Source organism: Topomyia yanbarensis, chromosome 3 (genome assembly GCF_030247195.1).
Source record: "Topomyia yanbarensis strain Yona2022 chromosome 3, ASM3024719v1, whole genome shotgun sequence".
Classification (NCBI taxonomy): domain Eukaryota; kingdom Metazoa; phylum Arthropoda; class Insecta; order Diptera; family Culicidae; genus Topomyia; species Topomyia yanbarensis.
The window spans coordinates 361,976,423-361,991,365 of record NC_080672.1 but is presented as its reverse complement, the minus strand read 5'-3'; the positions used below and the strand labels follow the sequence as shown (position 1 = coordinate 361,991,365).

Here is a 14,943-nt window from a genome sequence, read left to right as displayed (position 1 = left end):
GTACGCGTTTGTAAATTCGTAAGTACTAAAAGGTTCACGCTATTACCGGGATGTTTTAATGTTGGTGAGATCTCGGGTAACCAGGTTTTGTATTATCGCTAAGGCACGAGCGTTTGATCGTTTGGAATGAGAGAATTGGTGAGTGTATATGAGAGAATATGCAATTGATTTTGTTGATAAGTGTTGATATGAAACTAATTTAATATATAGTATAAAAAGAAAAATAACATTCCGAGAAAAGTTTTAAAAAAGAAGCAAAATGATGTGGCAGGAGTGAATAATTTAACCGAGACTATTTTTGGCATGCATGAGTAGTAGTGTGGCAGTTATTTTTGCTATGTTGGCATTTTTTCCGTCGCCTGTCAAAAAATGAATCAAGGTATAAAAAATTATTTGGGCAAAATTTTGAGCGAAATCGGACCATTTTAACACTTGCTCTAAAGCGCTATTCCCGATTGCGTACCAACGTTTTTTTACGGCGGTTGTACAATAGCCGCAAAGGATGAGGTCTAATTTGACACTAAGTAACAGCATATATATTAATATACCGGCTCTTCCACGCCAAGGTATAACTTTCAAAGCTTTGGTTTTAAAACCGTATTTAAAAAAAAAACACAAGCTTTAAAGTAAGATTTTTTTGGTCTAAGATGAAGCTGTCGAATTACACAAAAAAAATTGTGTGGCAAGCGATCTGTAGATGATTTAAAATAAGCCAGTTTTTTTTATTTAATCTGGAACCGTCTACTGACAAATCTACATTGACGAATACCTCTAAAAGTGACTTATTGAGGTCATATGAAGCTCTGACACTAGCTTTGTACTACTTTTGCTTTCCTAACCAGTGGTAAACATTTCAATACTCCAGAACTTCACTCTGTCAGAAAATGTACGGCCATCGAAAGCTAAAACTTCGTAAAATCGCACTCCTGGTCCTTTCTTCAAATTCATCCAGTGCAGTACTCTGCTCATTTTTTCAAGTTTGAACCGCTCATATGGTAGTCGGTTTTTGCCAGTATTGCTCTTCTCCCATCCATTCTTCTTCTGGGCCGCCGATGGATCAAAAGTCCTTGTCGTTGTGTTTATGATATTTATTACGCATAATAAACATGACGTTTGCAATTTGGCATTTAACCCAATTATGGGAACGTGTCTGATAGGGAGAGTGGAGATGTCAACAACACATTTCACAGTAAATTTCCGCACATTAATTTGGGATATCTTTTGTACTTTTTGTTCGCTTGCTTTGTACTGCAAACTTTGGAAATGATCATTGAAGTGTTAATAAGAAGAAATACTCCCGATGGCTGGCTGTTCAGAGTTCAAATTGCTCGTTTCGAATTGAAATTGATGGCGAGCGACCATCGTATATATTACTAAGATCATATTGTGTACAGATGAATAGATACCTCTATTAAATTCCACGTGGCTTTATCCTTTTATGCAACGCCCCACTAAAGAATAATGATTAAAATGCCTATTCGAATGGCATTAATATTTCTACTGTAGGTCACACTCCTGAAAACTTTGATCTAGAATTAAACGACAAAGTGCGCGAGTACTTACCTGAATCATAATATTTACCAAGATAGGGTAAAGACTTAATTTTTGCCCCATTAGGGAGGGTGCCACACTATTTTATTAATTACGCAGTCTACAGTCGATGAAATGCTCATAAATTTGCATCAGTATCCTTGCTTCGTTCCCTAGAACCAATTTAATACCAAAACTGTCCTGAGAATGGGGAAATACTTCTGTTTGAGCGCCACGAAAACTCGAATCGAATGCTCCTATTTTCGCACTACCATATGGGCCAATGCGTTGAACAAAGATGGCAGACGCTGATCTAACTAACGGCTTCAAATGGGTAGGGCGATAATAGAAATAGGGCGAAAATAGTCTCCACACCCTATATCCCAATTCATTTCCTCTACTAACACCAATCCCATCCTGCGACACTGTGTGGATGATGTAGAGAATTCCTCGGTCATAATAGTCACAAGTGTTGAATTAACATTCCTTCCCATCCCAAAATTGACCTACATGGACGTGGACATCTACGTTATTGATCATATTATAATCTTAGTATCTTCAGGTTGCACGTTGAGTATGATGTACTACTGCCAAGCATCATACAATTGGTTCAATATGCAATTTCAACAGGCTTTGGTTAATCACGGGAAACGCACGGGCGGTCAGCTAAGCTAAGCTAAGTTTAGGCGTTTTCGGAACAGGACTAACAAGTAGACGCCAAATATTGATGTTTGACACCATTTTGAAAATCATGATGGCGACTTTCGGTTTAGCAGTATTCTCAAAAACTCACACAATTTGGATATTTTAGGAACGGGCTTGACGAGTTGTCGCTAAATGTTGATGTCTGTTGCCATTTCGAAAACCAAGATGGCGTCTTTTGCATTACCGGAAATCTCTATTTCATAAAACGGGATTGATGAATAGACTCCAACACAGTCTGCTTCCTCATCTCGTACAGATCAGAAGCCAAAAAGCGACCTGCTTGCGAACAGCACACAAACAAAAAATACTACCCGCGCCGCGCCGCTCTAACGTGTACGTGTAGCATATAGACACAGGAAAGTTCCGTTGCAGCTAACTGCGAGTGAAATGAGTGAACAACAAAACAAATTTCGCCCATTACGGGAGAACACAATCGCGATTGATTTTTCGCAAACCCGTCTTAGACCTTCAGTGCGCGAGGTGGAACAATTGGTCAAGGTGAAAATGGAACTTGATCTTACAGAGATATCACACGTCCTTCACCACACCAGGAATGTAGTACTAATAACGTTCAACTCCTTAGCCGAGGCAGAAAGGTTCGTAGCAAAGAACAACATGCAACATGACGTCTAATATGAAAACGTCAAAACCAAGATCCCCGTGTATATGGACCTTGATCTAACGGAAATTCGCCTCCATGATCTGGCACCTCGTACTAGCACGGATTATATTAAAAGATTCATGTCGAAGTATGGAGAAGTGGAATCCGTCTCTAACGACACTTGGAGAAACTTTTTCCCTGGCATTCTCAACGGTGTTCGGGTTGTGCGAATGCGGCTGTACCAACCTATACCATCTTACTTGACTTTCGAGGGCAGATCATCTCAAGGTGTTAACTACATACAAAGAACCCTATGCACATACCCTGGGCAGGTGTCCACGTGTCAGTTCTGTAATCAGACTGCACACTACGGTAAGCCATGCGCCAAAACAACTAAAGAAAACTCATCTTCAACCACCACTACCAAACAGCCTTCAACATTTGCTGATACACAACAAACAGCCGGCCAACAAATGAATGCCGGACCAACAATATTCCACGGCATCCCAAAGCCAATACTCACCGTACGCAGGGATGAAATAAACAAGAAAGAAGACGGCTATATCAAAGTCACTCGAAAACACAAAAAGCACCAAAAATCTAACAGCGACAACCATTCTAGTGATGACGATATGGACACAAACACAAGCGAGGGGGAAGGCAGACAGACTGATCAGCAAGCAGCAGAAGGTACATCCGACCATCGCTCACCACCGAGAAAGAAAGTCAACACAAGAAACGGAAAGCAGTGCACCCAGGATAGTCGACAAAAATAATGTTCGATGGTTTATATATATTTTGATATCTATTTTGAATGAAATTTTGAATTTGTAATTTTTGAAATGTACATTATTTTCAAAAAGGCGAATGACCCTCGAGGTTAAAGCCTTAATAAATAAACAAACAAACAAACAATAGACTCCAAATATCGATGCCGGACACCATTTTGAAAACTCATATAGCGACTCCCGGTTTAACAGAATTCTCTTAAACCCCTCTATTTTAGATTGGATTTTAGAACGGATTTGTCAAGTAGACGCCAAATATCGGTGTTTGACGCCATTTTGAAAATAAAATGACTACTTCCGGTACAGCGGAATTTTTAAAAACCCTATCATTGCGGATATTTTCAGAACGGGCGTGAAAAGTGCATGATAAAGATCAATTTCTGAGTCCAGCTTGCAAGGCAAATTGGCGTCAATCGAATAAAAAAACTGACCAAATCAGAGGCAGGCAAAATCGGGTGTTGCTAAAATCGTGTCTTCGCTTTACTATTGTGGTTAAAGAGATATTATCTAGACCAGAAGTCATTCTGGATTATAATATTGCTTCCGGGATTGACATCCGGCATCTGTCCCTCGCCGCCATTTCAAAAATTCTATTCTGTTGTGGGTATAGATAATTGTACTAAACTGAAAGTCACCATCTTTGTTTTCAAAATGGCGTCAGATTGGTTATAGAGAAGTCCAATTAACCGGAAGTTTGCTTTTCAAAATGGCCTCAAACATTGGCATCTGGCGAAAACGCGCACATTGTTGAATTACGGGCCAAAAGGAATCTTCAAGATCCGTCTTTTAATTTTTTTCAAAAATCTTCGAAGTCCTTTACCTTTTGAACTGCAAAAACTGTGCTAATCCGAGAAGAGTGCAAAAAAATCGTACTAATTGCGAAAATCGTGTTTAATAGCCGTATAAAAAATCTTAGTGTAGAATGATTACTATTAACTGTATACTCTAAAAGAGTCAAGAAATAAACGATTCATGATTGCAGTAGATGAGCAATGACTTTTGTAATTTCTTTATTTTCTAACTGTCGAACTTAACACACGGAATAATGGCTTTGTTGTGCTTTTCTTATTTTCTCTTTGCATTAACGTGATAATTTGTTCTATAGTGTATTATCGGATTTTTCACAAATATTTTATTTTATTTTTTGACTATTGACTTAAGTACCAATATCTCATTTAAGACTTTTTGGTGGTATCAAACGTGAAAAACAGATCAGTTGATGAGGTACACGAAAGCAATCATGTGAAAAGAAATCATCCCAGAGGCAGAATTGGAACCTGCAACCCTTGGGACTCGGGCCCAATGCACAGACCCTCTTGTTATTCCTGGGCTATGATGATGTCCCAGGAAGAACACATGATTATCGCATTGGCAACAGTGATCGTACCACATGCCTCTAAAGCGAAACCACATTCAACCGCAGCTGGCAACCGTTATGTAGGTGTTTCGAAAGAACACAATTATAAAACACATGATTTTTATTCACGGTTCTGTTTTCGTTGCGTAAAAACGTGGTTGTTCCAGAATTCATGAAAATGTATTCACAAATTGGGGAACAATTTTTTTCCATACATAGAACAAATATTTCGCCATAGTGGGAGCTCTTTAGCCTTGAAACGCTGCTATAGGTTATCTGTTTTTCTCTTCATCCCAAACACCGATGATGAAGAGTTATGTGTGCATGCGAAATTTCCTAGCTTCGTCCCCTGCCGCGCCTGCCGACCTTGACATTGCTCTGCACATTCTTCACCAGCCATATTAAATTATTATTTGTGGTCTTGCTCTGTTGTGTGGTGCTTCCGGCAAGGAAACATATTTTATCCACCCATTTTGCACCGGGAAGGGAACGCGCGCCTGTTGAAGAGTGACAAACTTTTCTGGTGGTGGGGTGTAATGTGCTTCATTGTTGTTCAGTTATTGCCAAGGTCGAGGATGCGCTTCCAGAAGCGGCCGAGCATGACTCACGGGTTTGTTTGTGGATGATAAAATGATTCAGGAAAATGTGGAATGAATCACCGATGGAATAGTGGAAGATGCGACCGTGGTTTTGTTTTTCAACATTTTTGACACTTGTGGCCTTTGTGGATACTAAAACTTACTCGAAACTTCAACAACATGAAACAGTATATTTGTTACAATAATTATAACAATTTAATAAAGCATGAGGATCAAAAGCACCTACTATGTTTGCTAAAATTAATTCGCGGCTGCTAAATTGCGGCTTCTGTTTTAGTAGATATGGTTGTTTAATAAACCTCCTGTTTATCAGTCAGAGGCCCATAGCGGGGGCCATGAAAAGCTGTGAATATTTACGATACTAATAAACATCATTATCGATGGGAACAGCTAAACTCGTAGCGCGGTGTTCGATGTAAATTGTTAGGGTTAGAGTAGTGCCATCACCAGTATTTTTGTTTTATTTTGGTTTAGGTACCACATTTATTCAAATAACGCTTTTAATTGCCCCAACTTTTGCAAAGTGACAAAAATCAGAACGAGGTTATTACTGATACTGTTAATAAAATCGACATAATTTTGGCAGAATCAAAATTTTGTCGATTTTATTAACAGTATCAGTAATAAATTCGTTCAGATTTTCGTCATATTTTTTTCTATGGCTGTAGTGGCAAAGGGCTAAGTCCGTCCAGAGCGGTAAAAACCTTGATTTTTTTCGCAACTGCAGATGCCTTGCCAAATCAATTTTGGACCGAATTTATCAGTCAAGGAAAAATTGGAATTTACCCGGAGCATTCCCCTTATGGTTGTTACCAAGGCAAATTTTTTGATCAAGAATTTGTCCAAAATTAATTCCTACGTAAATTTAAACGTCCATCAAGATACAACAGTTATACTTGGTTTGAACAGTTTTCTTCGCAAATTTTTGACAAACAGCTTTTATTTAGGCGTTCTGCTGGGATATTTACTGGCTGATATAACCGTAAACCCTTTCGCATAGCGATTCGCCGATCTACATGCTGCAGTGACTCTTTAGGTTTAATCACTCCCAATAATCTGAGAATTCTTCTTTGGTCCCACTACCAGGTTCGTTTTGATTCGACCGGTCCAACGTTAGAATTCCCGGTGTTTATCAAATTTTTAACATTGAAAAATATAAAACAAAAACAAAACGAAAAAGTGTTAAAAAAAAATGCTCACAATAGCATGTACACGCTCGAGCTTTTCGCGATAATACAAATCTGGTCGCAAACGTGACCATTCACGCATAGCTACGCCCATAATGTCCGGTGTTTAAGTCAACGTGTTAATGCTTACGCAGTCTGTAGAGCCAACATACCGACTCCCACTCTCACGAATTCATTAATCGTACTCGTCCGGGAGCTCCCACTCTAAAAAAACGGAGCTTACATACACTAGATAACAAATTTTCGGGGTGCCATGACTGGAGACTCCAGTTAGAACGGGGACTTAACTTTCCCAAAACGACGGTCCGTGCGAACATTCGCGAATATGTAAGCATACAGCTATTAACACGAATTTATATACGCCAGTGAATCTCATCCTGGGGTCCGCGGATCCCTTCAGGGCCATGAAAAGGTTTCTGGGGGTCCGCAAAGATGTATATCTTTTCCATTTAGATATTAAAATTTAAACATTTTTCGCAAAAAACTGAAAATAATATATTGCTAGTAAACAAAATATTGCTAGTCAAATATTTGACCTACAGTACATGACGTTGAACTATTATTAAAAGTGAAAACAGATCTTAACCTCAAGGAACTGATATACGTACAGTTGCACCACGTGACAAAATGTGTAGATTTACAGCGTTATTTTCCAGACGCATTTTAACAACACGAACGACGTTGTTCTTCACAACGATGTTGTTCTTCACAATGAAGTTTTCTATCTGGGCTAAACCTTTAAACGTTATAACGTTTAAAGGTTTAGCCCAGATAGAAAACTTCATTGTGAAGAACAACATCGTTGTGAAGAACAACGTCGTTCGTGTTGTTAAAATGCGTCTGGAAAATAACGCTGTAAATCTACTCTGGTCAGATTCCTACGCTATTTTACCAGACGGCACAGTGCTCTGAAGTCGCTAAGATAAATCAACCTACTACAACCAACACCAAAACAACAGTTTTTAACAGTTGATAAGACACAGACAATTGGCCAACCAATAACTGATGCGAACTGAAACTAATTGAAACTAACTTCCTGTCCCGACAACGAAATAATAACGACTGGTCTAGTGTCCCCAAACCAACCACCAGCACAATAAATGCCGATGAAGAGTCATTTGCAACAGCAACCCGTAAGGGCAAAAAAGAAATAAGAAATTCGGACTACGAATATCATGAAATTTGTACCGATCAATACATGGACGTGAAAGATAACGCGAGAGAAGACAAATGGGCTGGATCCCCAAGTTGCGGTGAACAACACAGCTAATGCATCACCGCCAAGAAAAAAGTTCTCAACACGCAGTAGCAAGCTGCACCCACAAGATCCCACTAACCGGCAGTTACTTTGGATTATTTCATTATCTTTATGTAATGTAAAATCAAAAGCTCCACGGCTCAGTTAAGCTAACGCGTTGAGTCGTGTTAAATATAACAAAAATAAATATTAAAATTGATGTTAAACCGTGGGGGTTCGCAACAACCCATTTAGTCCGTGATACGAAAAAGTTTAAGAACCGCTGATATACGCGTTACAGTTACTTAGGGCCGATTTATTCAACCTCGCTTAACGACTAAGCCGGGTTTAAACGTACTGGTGAACGTGGTTTAAAAGTTAGTTGGCGCCCTTAGATGCATTGTTTTTTTTGTATTCTCAATGGGAGGGTTCTATTGCCACAAATGTCAACGTAATGCTAAATTTCGCATCATTTGGACAATTTTAGACCACCGCCCACTTCGTATGAAGGTTTTGATATTTGCACTATTGAAAAATATGAGGAAACAAAATAAAAAATGCCACATGACCGGGAACTCAAGCGATTTGGTAGAATTCACTGTCTTCTAGAATCTGAACCGCACTCTGAAAACTTAGTATAGCCACTCGGTTAAAAAGTCGAATGTATACTACATACTTACTAACACACGCGACAAACACGTTAACATACAAACGCTTGAGCCCTTCGCGATACTCCACGCACACCTACGTCCGCGATCGCGCAAATTACAAAACATCCCAGTGATTAAGTGAACATTTTAGTTTTAATAAATGAACGCGGTCTCAAGTGTGAACCTATAAATACCCGTGTTGGCGCCATCATGAATCGCTTACGTCCGGAATTCTTTACCCTCTGTCCTAGAAGCCTAACGGGTGTTTAGTAAAAAAATGGAAGAAATCCTTTGAAACATTACGTACATTCCACTAAGACCTCCGTTCGCGAATATATTGGGAAAATGAGGATTTTTTCAGTCATGTAGTTATAGTTATTAAAAGCATGTTTATTCTTCAAAAACATCAATGAATATTGGAGAAGGGACCTAGGTCAGCCGTACGACACAATTTATTCGCGATGATCTCACAAAAGCACTGAACGGCACTGACGTCCATCTTCCGGATATAATTCTGGATCCTGGTGGTCAACTGCCCCGTATTCTTGGCCAATTATTTTTGTACACTAGGGAGCCGAAAAAATACTCAATGGGACGACACTGGGGCAAGTTGGTCGGATTCCTTTCTTTCGGCACATATGGTAACTTTTTCTGCTCAAGATACTCCAGCGTCTTGTTGGCGTAGCAAAAAGACGCCTTTTCCGGCCAGAAGATATACTTCCCATCCGCATTTTTTTCAAATTTACTAAAACTTAAATTTTACTTCAGGGGTGTGGCCGACTTGTCGCTGGAATAGTAGTTGTCATTTCCTGAAATGTGGGTCTTCCAGAGCGGAAACTAACTTTCGTCGTCCAGCACGAACGACGTGCTGCGGCAGTTCTTCGTTATCCACCGGTACTGCGATTTCACGATCGCTATCTGCTCGTCCCTGTACTCGGGAGACCGAGTCTTCTTCCGACAGATAATGTTCTCCAGCTTGAGGGTTCGGCGAATCAAGGTATGGGAGCAGTGATATTTTCGGCTGGCGTCACGCAAACTCGTTCCGTCCTTGTTGTCGAACAGTTTTTTCAACGATTCCTTCTTCTTCGTCATTATCTTTGCCGGACGGCCGCTACCGGCCTTTCGCTCTACGCTCAGGGATGCCAGGATCCGGTAAACTGTACTCATACGCACGTTTTTGTCTCGAAAGTGGTCTACCGTAAACTTTTTTCCGTGATGACCATGCGTTTCGTAAAACCGTACAACACACTCGCGGAGTGCTTGCTGTTTTAACGCCATCTTCGATTGAACTGACAGCACCCGAGCGAAAAGAAACATGCCACCTATTTCTAGGGAGTCTAGAGAACAATTCTCTACAAGAGAAAAAATACGCTATTTACTTTAATTACGGAAAGGTATTGAAATCATTTTCATTTTTTATTGAACATCTGTTAGGTCCATATCATCAGTTGAAATAATACAAAAATGACACTCATATCCACTAGACAATACGCTCCATGGCGACATGACCGAGAACTCTAGTGATATGGGGAAACTGACTCTCTTCTAGTATCTGAACCATACACTACAAATTAAGTATCAGATTCACGAAGCGCGCGTAACCATTCAAGAATACACGCGAATGTGCGAATGGTCCCACGGTTACAAAATCGATTTTTGCACACGAAGTTTCACACACGCTAGTACACGCAACAAACACGTTAACATAGAACAGCTCGCGCCGTTCGCGATTATCCATCCCCGCCATCTCACAAACAGGATAACACCCCCGAGACTAATTGAATGGTCTAAAGAATGAACCTTCAAACGCCAATGTTCGCGTGCTCTTGAATCGGTTACTTCCGGAGGTCCCTACTATCGACCCTAGCCCCCTAGGTCCATGTATTCACTCGAACCAATGCAAAAAAACACGACGCTCATAACCACTAGACAACACTTCCCATGATGACATAACTGGGAGGTCTACACTCTACACACTGAAAATTAGGTATCAGATTCACGATCGGCGCGATTATTTAGGAACAAACACGAATATGCGAATGGTCACACGGTTATAAAATTGAATTCTTAAACGCGAAGTTACATACACACTAACACACGCGATATACAAACACCCCCGCGATCGAATACGTTACAAGCACTCGAGCCCTTCGGCGAACCTGCAATCGCGATCATCCACGCACAACCAAACCCAAGATTTCTGAAACACAAAAACGCCCCGGTAATTTAGTGAGTGCTATAATACGTACAATTTGATTAAGGGGTTACATACATTTTTGTGCGAAAAATAACAAGAAAGTTTGAATTTACGTAGAATCACAAGGCAATGATTTCATTACATCAAACTTATATTATATTGATAGTACATTTTTCAGTAAAATAAACAAGCTTAAGTTTATAAAAATATATTGATAATTGGCAAAATTATGGCTTTTTCCTCGAAACCCTTTTTTATTTAAGAGGCTTGCGATGATCACGATTGAGGATCAATAGATCAACTAAAATCCCAAAAGTCAAAAAAAAATCCATTCGCATATGAGTATTCCTCGTACCTTAACGATTGGTTGAATAATTTTTTTTCCTGCATTCGGGAACGTTTTTCCCAAAAAATAGCCGTTTTAAACCTTAAAAATTATATTAAAAAATTCTCATCTACAAAACAAATTTATGCATAAAAAAGGAATCGTTAAGGTTCGAGAAAATTTGATAAGGATCAATCGAAAAAAGTTAAGAAAATCGGTTCAGTGGTTTTTCGGCAATCGTGACCACGGAAAACCCATTTTTTAAAAAAATTACATTTCGAGAAAACCGAGTTTAAAATTTCAAATAATTGCCGTGTTCTTGGCAGACGAAGCGCTGTAGCTTTCGATCTATTTCACGGATCTCTATAAAAATTTGAGAAAATATTCTCGAGCAGCTGTACTTTCAGATAAAGTAATAAAAAAAATTCAACATTTTGAAAAATAACAAGGTATGTAACCCCTTAAAGCGGTCACAAGCGCGCACAAATGAACGCTCATTCTCACACGATCTCACATGCCTGAACCGTACACAATCAGAGTCACGGTCCGCTACAATTGGCCTTAAGCAGTGTTTTACTGGGTCACATATCCCGTCTCGTCTGCAATTGTAGTGAGTGATTCTGACGGGGAGCCCTTCCTAGAACCGACAGCTCCAGCAGGGCAATATTGTTGGTCTATACCGATGTGGACACTTCGACATTTTTGCGAAGATTGGTCAACGCTTGCTGTGATATTCGGAATTTTTAAAATGACGGCAATAAATGAGTGCGTTCATTGCCATTACCCGCGCTGCTAGTCGATACTTTTGAAAACTTAACTTGATTTGGTGCATGATATCTCGTATATCACGCAAAAATGATGATATGAGATTACATTCAAATGTATGGGATATTAAGTGATATGGTATGTAATATCATCGGATATGAAAATAATCCGCATATCGCTTAAGATCAGCGCTAATGTGGACATGGAATAGTTGTTAGTACACTTAAAAACCAGTATTTTGAGTAAGTATGTAAAGTATGTAAGACTTTTTGTGATATCCAATGGGGACAGATCTAAATGGAGAGTTAAACGAGAGCAATTATGTGAAAAAACCGCCCAGAGGAAGGATTCGAACCTGCAACCCTTGGGACTCCGACCCAACCCTTTGCGACGCGAAGGTTTTTTTTCATTGTTAATACTGTTACTTTTAGCTTTATATTGGTTTTTAGGGTCGCTGATCCTGATTTTGACGTTGAAAATGTTAAATTCAAAATGGTGGATCCAATATGGCGACCACGCTTGGCTAAATTTCATATTTTTGCCTTTCTCAATAGAAAGGTATTGCAATTGCTCTGAAAACCGACTTTTTAACGGAGGCCCGGAGGGCCGAGTGACATATACCATTCGATTCAGTTCGTCGAGTTCGGCAAATGTCTGTGTGTGTGTATGTATGTGTGTGTGTATGTATGTGTGTGTGTATGTGCGTCTGTGTGTGTGTACGCGAACACAATCTCACTCACTTTTCTCAGAGATGGATGAACCGATTTTTACAAACTTAGTCCCAAATGAAAGGTGCAACGTTCCCATAGGCTGCTATTGAATTTCTAATGGATCCGACTTCCGGTTCCGGAATTACAGGGTGATGAGCACGATCACGCAGAAAACGTCGATTTTAAGAAATTCTGCAATGAATGTATAATGGTGAAAATTTTTCCAAAATGTGACCACAACTGCTTCGATTTGTAGTACTAGGTCATTAACAGCCATTCAAAGTCTCTTTGGTCACATTGGCCACCATCATCGGTTCCGGAAGCCCCGGCGGAAGTATCTAAATTCAGAATAACAGTCACATCGGTTTCTCGGAGATGGCTAGACCGATTCGACTAAACTTGGCCTCAAATGAAAGGTGTTGCGTCCCCGTAAATGGCTATTTAATTTCATCCCGATACGACTTCCGGTTCCGGAGTTACAGGTTGTGGCGTGCGATCACATAGCAAATTGTGATTCAAACCGATACTCCGATGAAAGCAAAAAAGGTAAAAATTTCGCTAAAATGTCTCTCAAACAACTTAAATTTGCTGTTCTAGGTCACCGACGGCCAACCAAACTTTCGTTGACTACATTGACCACCATCGACGGTTCCGGAAGTGCCCGGGAAAAGCGGCCATCTTTCATAACTAGCAAACTCATATCAGTTTCTCGGAAATGGTTGTGCCGATTTTCACAAACTTATTCCCAAATGATAGCTATATTATCCCCACAGATGTCTGTAAAATTTCGCACGGACCGCTTGTATGGTTCCGGAAATATAGACTGAACGGTCCGGTCACACATGAAATTCCCATATAAGCCGGAACTCAAAATTTTTTTCCAAAGGGGGGACCCCATGAAATTTCAGAAATCGAATTCGTATTTTTGATGCCAAACATCTTTAAAATGCATGAAACGTCGAGATTTTATGTTATCTCGAAAAAATTTTTTTTATAAAAATCGACTTTTTGGGACTTTGCCGATTTCGCACCTTTTTTCAGTTCTATATTACCGTGTCTGTTTTTTCTTTTTCAAAATTTTAGAACTCGAATAATGATTTATTTTCCTGTATATAGTTGTCATGTGATGTATAATAATAAAATGTAATATATGCATTTAAAAGTTTTTAGTGAATATAAACAACGCATACATTCTCGTGATTCATGATTGAGAAAGGCACAATTGCACCGCTAGGTGGATTAAAATAGGTTTTTTTATAATGACCTGCTCATCAAGGGGATTTTCAGGGTTGCTGATTTTGATTCTGACGTTAGAATTGTCAAATTAAAAATGGCGGATCTAATATGGCGACTGGGTTTGGCTAAATTTTATGTTTTTTTTATATTGACCTATAACGTTTTCTAGGGGGTTATTTGGGGTCGCTGATCACGATGGTGATGGTGATTCTCGTATAGAAATCTGCGAAGCAAAGCTGAGCGTCGTCTAATTTTGTAATCAGAATATCACATTCGAAATCAGCGACCCAAAAAAACCCCTTGCATTGAGTTTTATACTGACTGTAACAAAACTCGCAAATATCGTAAAAAATGGCGGCCATTGTGTAGCCGCCATTTTGAATTTTAAAATTCTGTTATAAGAATCGTAAACTTCAAAAACCACATAATCTATTTTATGCTAATTGCGAAGTTATCCCTGTCTCACAATCTGTTATAGACCAATATAATAAAAAACTCCATTTTTGAATATTTTGATAAAAAAATTTCGAAAAAACTGACCTGCGAAAAATTCTGCAAAAAGTCCATTATTTAGTTCAATGTTTGAGATACTTGCAAAAAACTTTTTAGATTTCTAGGACTTTTTTTCAGACTCAGCCGAATTTATTGTAGAAAAACGAGATTTTCGAGTTTTAATTGTTTATAACTAATAAGTAATTAACAAATTTACATATTTTTTTGTGCTAGTTGTACTCCTTACATCCCTAAGAGTTGATTCATAGAAAGAATTCGTATTTATATGTCAACGCTAACTAGAAATCCAATAAAACTTAGGAGAAGTACGCGGGACGGGTTAAACCCTTATGCTATCCCTGGGATATTATGACGTCCCAGAAATAATACAGATTATCGCATTGGCGACAGTGATCGAACCCTGCCTCTAAAGCGAGATCACACACACAACCGCTGTTGCCACCCAACACATTTGATCTATTCAATTTCCCCGAAAGACATCAAAACCCATGTTTTTATTATCATTGCACATCATATCGCTGGGATAGCATAAGTGTTTTTTCA

At 39.2% G+C, this 14,943-nt stretch overlaps 1 protein-coding gene across 1 annotated transcript in view; it reads left to right on the top strand.

The window, feature by feature from the left end:
* LOC131688210 (uncharacterized) overlaps nucleotides 1-14,943 on the top strand; it is a 301,333-nt gene that overhangs the window by 254,612 nt on the left and 31,778 nt on the right. The window lies entirely within an intron of this gene.